Raw genomic sequence first — 10281 nt, 5'->3', positions numbered from 1 at the left:
TGTACCTATATGCTTTATATGAAAAACATTTTGTTTTTATTTTTAATTTTAAATGGTATTCATGTCTAAGCATATTAAATTGTTGAAGTACAAAGTGTATAATTAAATTTTCTTTATATTATTGCATTGTATAATCATATGTGTATATGTGTTCATACATGTGTACTTATGTACAAAAATATAAAATTATATTTATAGAGTATTTTAATTATCTTTTCTTGTAAGAAAACACAATCAAAGCTGAATAGATTACATGCAAAAGAGAAAGAGAGCATTCATGCCAGCATTGTAAGGGGCACAATTATGGAAAGTAACAAAAATTAAATTTTAAAGGAAAGTGATTTTAATGATTCTGCTCCCAATATATACGCCCTTGCCGAAATGATAGCTTATAAAACATGATATGGGTATTTAATAATATTATCTACTCTTTTATTTGGTCAGAGCCATCGCTTTAGATTATACACCTAATGGCTGCCTTAAATAACTTTACGCTGATAATATATTTGAAGTAATTGTCGGTCCATATAGGCCAAAATTTTTCATTTTCATAGTTAACAAGCCCTACCAGCAAAATGATTTAAATATGTAATCGGCATAATTTTCTTTCCACTTTCTGATAAAGATAAAATAGGATATTTTTTTGAAAAGATTAATAAATGCCCAGATAAAATTTTAATTACAGTAATACACAACAGTGCACCTAATGTTCAACAGTTATAGCAAAATATTAGTCATTTAAAACATATTCTGTAATGGTTCGATTGTTTAAAATTACTCATATTTTGATTATCAGAATCGCTTCTGCTTCATTTACAAGTGAGAAGCAGTATGGTACTCGCATAATTTCCTTGACGCATAATGATTTACCAATTTGTGTTGATTTAATATTGTCTTATTTAAAAAGATCCTAAGATGAGATTCTAGTTCTCATCCATTTTATTTAAAATCTAATTATTATAATTTCTCATATGGCTTATATACATATATAGGGTTCTGTTACGTACACATGAACAGTTATACCAAATAAGTACCTATACATGGATTTGTTTTGTTCCTACCCCTAAAAGAATTCCTACATAGCTATACACAAGTTTTCCATGTTATATTTGAAAAACAAAAAAAAAAACTTTTTATACTTGTTTTGTTTTTTTTTTTTCCTATTTAAAACTTTGAAAACTCATTCTGTTTTAAACATCTTTCGAAAAAAAAAAAATCTAAAAGAACGAGAAAAAAAAATGTAAAAATAAAAAACTTTTTTAACAACTTTCGAACTCTTTTTAATTAATGTTAGCAGAATTCAGAAAAGAATGAATAAGAAAATAATTTTTTATCTTATTGAACATTTAAAACAAGAAGAAACAAGAACAAACAGAAAAAACTGCTTAAAGAAAAGCCTAAGTGAAAAACTAACCTAGGCGAAACTCATTTAAACACATACACAACTAAACATGAACATAATATTTTAATTTGAAATGTATAAGAGCTTGTGCATTAGATATAACTATACAAACTCTTGTACATATATAACACTTGTTATACATATAACACTCTTAAGCCTTAGTATGCGGTAGTTATAATGAGATAACGATAACGTTTGAGAATAATAAGTTTTTTGCAAAAAAAAAAAAAAAAAAAAATTTAAAATAAAGAGAGAGAGAGAGAGAGAAAGAGAGAAAAAAATTAAAATATAAAAAGTTTTTTTTTTCTTTTTTTCTTTTCTTATCTAACTTTTCTCAATTTTATTCACAATTAAAGAGGTTTAGGTAAAAGATTATACCGTTATTATAGCACTTAACGTTTTTCATAATTTAGTTATAGAGAATGATTTCGTATTGAAATTTTGGAGGTTTGGTTTGGGTATTTGATTCCATTCGTAATGCTGATTATAAAAATGGAAACTGTTTGCAAAATTGAGCTCTTTTAATTCATTCACAATAGTATAATGCCAGTAGCAGACTCAATAATACAACGTTGTAGAGGCGCATTATACGTAGGTGAAATAGTACAGTATGAAGATGATATCGTTGCGGCATGATGAATTCAATCACGTATAACAATAATCTTTAGAATTAGAATTAATATAATTAGTCTTTAGATATTTTTTAGTAGATTTAATATAAAGGCCACTCTTCTCTGCTAAATACTTTTTGTTTATGTGGGAAATATATGAAATAAATTTACGATATAGGTGTATTATTACAAAAGAATACTCTGTAATCGTAAATTTTATTTGCAAATGAACTGCAAAAACAGCTTAATTTCAAATGGATTATTAGAATGAACATTGAGTAAAAAAATTTTGAAGAAAGTTTATTTGAAGAAAACAGTGTTGTATTAGACTGATAATAATATGCTATCGTAATTTTCAATAATAGTTAATATCACTATTGTAATTTAATGTCACTCTTTTGTTACCTCACAGGCACACAATTTGAGCAATTTAATTTTAAATATGATACAATATGAGAGTTATTTTATACAAACAAGATAGCCAAATTTAACATAATATTTTTAGGTTCGAATTTATGATTCAAATCGTGAGGTTAATGCTACAACTAGAAAGCTCGCACTTATAGGTTTAAAGATATTGACCTTTAAAGATTTAGCAATAGCAAATAATTTATCATGAATTTATTATCTAGTTTTGATATTATCATTTCCAGATATTTAAAAACACTTTTAAGTTTAGATATTGGTCCCAGATGAAAGAGCATTCGATTTTATAACACCTAGGTTAATTATCTAAAAATATAAAATTTTTGAGTTATCTAGTTGTAGCATTAACCTCACGAAATAATGATGCAGCCTCCTACTTAAACTATATATAATTAGTTTTCGAACAATTTAAATTATGAAACGAAAACATTTTCTTTAAATAATTTTTCTGAAATCACTCAATTATATTAATAGGACCCTACAATTGATTTGAGCAACTAATTTCGGATTCTTTATGTGTACTTACTCAAAAATTTTCCTGTTGTATAAAACCAAAATTTCATTATCATTGATGTGTATGAGAAAAAAATTTTAGCCGATAAGGAAATTTTTTTTTTATCGAACTTTAAGTTAAAAGCATGAAAAGAGAATATTGAGAGAACAAAAAAAAAAACAAAAAAGAAAAAACATAATTGGAAAGCTTTTATGCCAAATAATTGCATTAAATTTTGACGAACGATCAAAAAGGACGAAAAATAGGAAAATAAAAAAAAAAAGCAAGAAAAACATATGAAAAAATTCAATGAAGGAAACAAATTGGAAGTAAAAGCGAGTATAGAAGTATAAAATGTCAAATTAATTTAAATTCAATTTCCTGCCCTTTAGGAAGTTCTTTTTTTTTGCAGTTTTTCACTCATTTTTTTGTTTTTTTATAAAATTTCGTGATTTTAATATAATTTGTTAAAAAGAATTTGTTTTATATTACATAATTTTTCTCTTCTTATTTTTAACTTAATTTTATTGCTACAAAGTGCAAATTTTTTTTTTTCGAACATCGAAAATCTTTTATTTTATTGGAAATTTTTCTTTTTTAACTCTCTAGTTTATTTCTTTAATTTCTGTTGCTTTTTAATTCCGGACATTGAAGTTTATTTTATTCGTTGGTTGTCATTTTCAATGAATATTAAAAGTTATACAAATTATAACTTTATAGTTACAAAATGATAAAACTATGCATTGGAAAATTGATTCTGGAAGCAATAAAATCAAATTGAGTTTTAGGATATTTTTTTTTTATTTTCCGAAATTAAATTGAAATAAAAATGATTGAATTTAAAAGAATTCCGGTGTTTATTTAAATTTATTTTTAAATTCAAAAAGGTTTGGATTGAAATATTAAGTTTTATAGACTTACAAGTAATTGGTGTAATATTGTATTCCTGAATTTCTAAGAATCTCATGGAATTTTCGGAATTTGAAAAATTTCGAAGTATCTATACTAAAATTCATTTCATATGCAAGTCATAATGATTTAATTAAAAAATATAACAGAATTGAAAAGGCATTGTAAAATAAAATATTGTAAAGGCATAATTTCTGATTAAAAACTACTCGTGATATACCAGAATTAATAAATGTATGACTCGCGCTGTATGACCCATTTTCTATAAAACATTATAGCATTTGTTTATTCAAATCATTTTCTTGAACTATACACAATTTAATTAAAATTTAATTTAAATTTATTTCAAATAATTGAAAATTAAATGGAATACGGGTCACATTTTGCGTTTCAAATTACTAAGAAATATTGTTATACAGTCATACTCGAATCATACAGGTATGATTCAACAAGAAATGATTCATACTGAAAAATTGTATGAACCACAATGAACTAAAATTTTTATGTGTGACTAAACCAAAAAGCTTATAGCCATAATTCATTGCAATGATTAATATCAAGATTCTTTATAAATAAATCTACTCTTTTAGCTTTGAATTTCTAATATAGTTTAAAAATCCAATCGAACTCCGGTCGTTTTTTTTGGCAAATCCCGAAATTTCATATATAATTCTTCTACATTCACCTTAAAAAAATTGTACATTAGAAAAAACGTACTTAATTTCAGATTTTCATTAATAAAAACTGAAAAATCAGTAACTATTCATAATTTCATATTAAAATTTTTAATCATTTCCAACTAATCCAAAATTATTTTGTTCATATATCCTCCAAATATTCTATCATATTCCTTCTTTAATTTGAAGCTTATATTTGTACTCGTATATAGGTACATCAGAGCACAAACTGCATATGCACAACCAATACTGAAATTTATTGCAGCCATTCATATATAAAAATTGAATTTAAAATTAAATTCTGGTATTAAGAAAGGTTAATTATAATTATTATATTTAAAAGAGTAGTATAGAATTAAGCTATACAATATAATTTTATTGGAAAAAAAAATTGAATGGAATATACCAATTCAATTATTACTGAAGAAAAAATCAAAATAAAAAATAAAACCATATAAGAGCTTATAATCTTGGATCACAAAAGCACTTACTTATTATGACAAAAATTGGTAAAATTCAGGCAACATTTCAACAAACATATTCATTTATTATGTATGTATTGGCTAGTATTTGCATATGTTCATATTTGTATATGTGAAAGGATTATGACGACGATGATGACGACGACGTGTTAAATTTTTCAATTAACTCATCAGCCATTTTTATAAAAAGATTATATAAACAAAATGACAATAAAAAAGTACAAAAAAAAAAGAAATATTAAAGTGAGGAATACAGAAGCTAGTTATCAGCTTATACCAGCCCAGTTTATTATTCAAGAGTATAAAAAATAATAAAAACAGTTTGTAGGTTTTTTATTTTTACTTCATCCTTTTTATTGTTCTGCTATTGCCTCGATTTTAATTAACCATCGCATTGAAAAGAATAAAAATTATCTGTCCAGTTTCACTATAGTTTCCATACAATTTACATATAGGGTCTATGGTGTACGAGCGGTATTGCAGTGTAGTGCTACCATTAAATCATAATATTAAAAAAATTTGTTTAATATTGTATGTAAATTGGTGTATGAACACACATGTAAACAAAAATGTAATTCCATTATAAGAAAAAAACCCTTTCCTTTTTGGAACATTTAAAAAAAAAATTGTTTTTAGTAGTTTTACTCAGTTTGTCTGTCTATCTATCCAAATTAATTCAAAATTTTAACAGTTGTTAGATTTCAATAAATTGTTTATTTTTCAAGAATAAAAATTGTTTGTAACTCCTCTCCGGACGAGTGTTGTTGTACCTCAATATTTCTAAAATCCAAAATTTTAGTTCAGAAATTTGATACTATTATAACTCAATTGAACTTCTTGAAAAATATAATTTTAGACGTGGTTTTACACAAAAGTTTACCAACATGTCTCGAATAAATTGATTCGCAATTTTCGCCTTTCGAGAACTGTTATTCTAATATTTCTCCTGAATGTATGCAAAATTATATGATAATACCAGAATTATTTTAAAAGTTAGTATAACAAGGAGCTCTAAATTTAATTTATTAAAGGAAAATGTGCTACTCTACAAACCTCGGCTTTGACAACATATAGAATATTTATCCAACATTTTTATTCTATTAGAATTTTAAATGAAATTTTTTTTTTCACATTATATGATGAACTATAAATATTTATGTGCTTTTTTAATGACTGCATATACAAATATACATACATATATAAAATAGAAGGATTATTACGTACAACACATTATTATAAGCATATATGTATGTATGTTATATAAATATTTATAAATTTTATTACATAACATATTATAAAGGTGATCATATTAAATGGTATATCGCACCTGGCTTTCTTTTAATTTTCATAATAGTAATAATTAAGTATATCTATGGCAGTTCATCCTTTTTATAACAGCAATAATAATAATAGTAGTATAATAGTAATGAAAAAAAAGAGTAATAAACTAATAATAAATAAATATATATATGATTAGAGTTTTCCTGGACGTAACTGGCACATTGTTATATATTATAGTTATAGTATATGTATAACAATAAAATGTTTCGAGGCATAAATACTTTTTATGCCTCGAAACATTTTATTGTGTGTAAGTGTAATACACGTTGGACCTATCCCAGGAAATTTTCATAATGAAATATGTTTACAAAATAAATAATATCGTTGTATGTGGTGGTATGTGTACGTGCATATGTGAAGATTAATTCCATTTGACATTCCCATACTCTAAATTTTATTTATTAATGCTCATGTATTCTTTTTTTTTTTGTATTTTTGTATTTATTTGTATTGACTGCTCTAAAATGAAAACTATACAATAAAAAGTTTTTATATAGTAAAATATAAAAGTTAATTTAAAGTAAATGAAATCCAAAAAGGTTTTTAAGAAGCAATTTGTCTTGGAATTGTGAGACTACAGGTCTTTATTACATAATTTGCAGTCGTAATACTTTCGCAAAAGAAGCAATAGCATTAAACAAACTCAAAACCTAAACCAAATCGGTCGCGGTGACTCTGAATTCCCCTGAGAATTCAGGGTGACTCTGTCTTTCCCCTGGAAGGACGCGAGTCTAGGTTTTATCAATTCGCCAGTTGGAAAAATTATTTTATCAAAACATTATTGAAATGAAAACTGAATTACATGGCTGTAGCAATGAGTGGGATAATATGATATTCTGCCATCCATTAATTTTTGTAAGTGTAAGGGAAATTCGTTTATTAAGTTGAATGTTTGTATAACAGAAAAAGAAACGCTATTTGGAACTATTGTTGTACATTGTTCTAAGTCATTCAAGAAAAAAATTTAGTATGGAACAATATTACCAGTACCCTATTTTTCTCAATAACTTCTAAATCAAATATAGGGTAGCTCGATTTCTTATATACTAAATTGAAGCTCAGTTGACAAGATTTCCAGCTGTGCTAAAATTGGAGAAAGCTTCAATGTTACGTCAACTAGAAAATTAACGTTTATCAAAAATAAAAAGTGAAATATTTCAAATGTCATGTGATTCCGAAATATAAAAAGATATTGTAAATAGTCTAGATATTCATGAGAAAGCCCTTATTCTGAGATTTCCAAATTATTTTTAAAAATGCACTGTTCTTACAATGTTATACTTGAAATTTCAAAAAGTAAATAAAATTAATCGAGATAGGCATTAAGTTCCTGTAAATCTTAACCAGTTCAGTTGTGAACACCGTCTACATGCAAAAATTTTGTTGACTCAAGAGGGCCTAAATGATCGAATTTCGAATATTTCAAATTTATGCTTAGACGGACTAGAAATATATATAGAATATAAGTAAAATATAATTAATAAACACAATTTCGTTAATGGGTTCAGTAAACATGCTTAAAGAAAAAAAAATTTACAAAAAAAAAAAAAGAACAACAAAGAAGAGCTGAAGACAAAAAGTGAACCCATTGACACGTCCTAGTTTTTTCATTATTTTTTATTACTTTTCATTCTTATAAACCCATTCCTATGCTACTATTGTTGTCCCTTTTCTTATTATTTCTTAAAATCTTATATTATTTCCTATACTTGAGCTTTGTTAAAAAAAAAACCCAAATATTTTCATTTTTTGTAACCTTTTAAAAATTGTTTTTTTTTAATATTATTTTCCTCAAAATTTAACATTTACAATTTGGTGTATAGTATAGTTGACAAGAATTGAATCGTGAATCGTGATCTAGTTCTTTTATTCTTTCTTGATTTTCTTCTTCTAGTTCTTCTTCTTCCTCAATAATAAGTAGTTGTTTTCCTAAGCCTTTTGTGTATTCTTTAAGGTTAAGTAAATTTTTTTTTTTTTTTTGGAAACATCATGTTTTTCTCTTCATTATTGTTATTATTTTTATTATTATTATTAGTAGCTGGGTCACGTTTATTTTGTTTAGGTACCTACTATAATATTTTTTTGTTTGTTCTGTGTTTGCCTTCTCCTTTCATCATTCATTTTCGCACTTTCTTTTTCTTCTAATTCTTGTATTACACTACTGCCTGATCGGATATTATGATAGGGAATGAGTATAAAAAACAATGTCAAATGCTTACGTTTACAGTCTAAAGTGTGTATTTAAATTTTAAAATGAAATTTTAAGCCTTAAACCCAAACAAAACAAAAAAAAAAAAATAATGAACTCAAATTTTAAGAATGAATTAAGATTTCGTAAAAGAAATGTTTTCAAATTACATTTTTAATGACTTCCGATATAATTTTGGATCTGATTTTTATGTGAAATAAAAATTTGAATGTTGTTTTTTTTTTCGTTGAAATTCAATTCGTGTTTTTTGAATATTTTATTTTTAAGGTTCATTAAATTTTGATAATTTTATTTTTATAATTTTAAAAAGAATTTTTTCAACTATAAATTATGCAAATTTTATTATTTTTAATACTCTACTTATGTGAGTAAAAATCGTGTAATTGAGTACATTATTCGAAATCGATACTTATACATTTTTATACCAGTATACTAACGTATGTTCGAAAATATACAAAATTTGCCTTACCGTTTATAACGCTGACAAATAATCGTCTGAGGAACTAATTAAGCTATATGTGAATCAAATTTTCATAAATGATTTATAACAGTAAATGCAACAGAACCCTATTTCAGGTATAACTGAAATATCCAATGATTCAGGTAACTGCCCTAAATTTTCAAAAGTTTTTGGGTATATCATAGAACATACTGCAGTATTGAAATTTCGAACAAGCGAATATTTTTATTAGAGTTCTTTTATTTGATAAATCTAGTTGAAATTTTTTGAGTTGTGTTGTTAGCTGCCACACAAGTTCGAAAGACAATTAGTTGTGCATTATGGAAACTATTGACCAGAATTATATATGGAACATTTTGTGAATTAACACACAGTCAACAAGGTTAACTCTATACCTATTCTTGTTTTTTTATTCGTATTCCATTTAAAATATAGAAATTAACACGATTTGTATAATATTTTCTCGATTGTTATTGTTTTTTTTTGTTTCCTCCAAATTTAATTTAATTATATTTTATAGGTAGATATAGTATTTATAATAATCTAAATTATTTAAATAGTGTTTAATATTCAATGACATTTTAATGTATGTACATCCTCTTATTATAATTATTGTATATTGACACTAGTAAATTAAATAGTCATGATTTTGCTCGAGGTATAATTTAAATTATAGTTTTGAATAAATAACAATAAAAAATAAGAGAGCATAGTATTTAAAGTACGAGTAGTAAAATATGTTAAAGAGCATAAATTATTGATAGTGAGAATTTATATTAGTCACGAATCATGAATTAATAGTAAAATTTTAAATAGCTATAGCAATTGTGTACTCAAAAAATAATGGAGTTTAAAGTAATATAATTTAATATAACAAGTTGTGTATATTCTTATATCTCACGGCTTAAATTTTAATTGAAATTGTGGTGCCTATTTTAAGTTACAATTTTCTTATACATAACTGCAATTGCATATACTCGTATCACTTTAAAATAAGTGGCTAAGAAATTGTTATTGATTTTATTCCGATAGATGGCTGCGATATTTTCTGTGCAATAAAAATTTGTATAATAAAATCATTAATATTGAGAATTTGAAGCAGATGGTTATAAAATGGGGAGAGGGGAGTGGTTCTACCTTAGATGTTGGACTGTTATATTTTTTAAGAAATAACATAATTAATATTTCAATTCAATAAAAAAGGAGAATAATTCACAATTCTAAAAAATTTAAAAATGGTAAAGTTCTTTGAAAACTTAATATTTCCTTTG

Source organism: Condylostylus longicornis, unplaced genomic scaffold (assembly GCF_029603195.1).
Source record: "Condylostylus longicornis isolate FDR11 unplaced genomic scaffold, ASM2960319v2 ptg000009l, whole genome shotgun sequence".
Lineage (NCBI taxonomy): Eukaryota > Metazoa > Arthropoda > Insecta > Diptera > Dolichopodidae > Condylostylus > Condylostylus longicornis.
Note: the sequence above shows the minus strand (reverse complement) of the source record.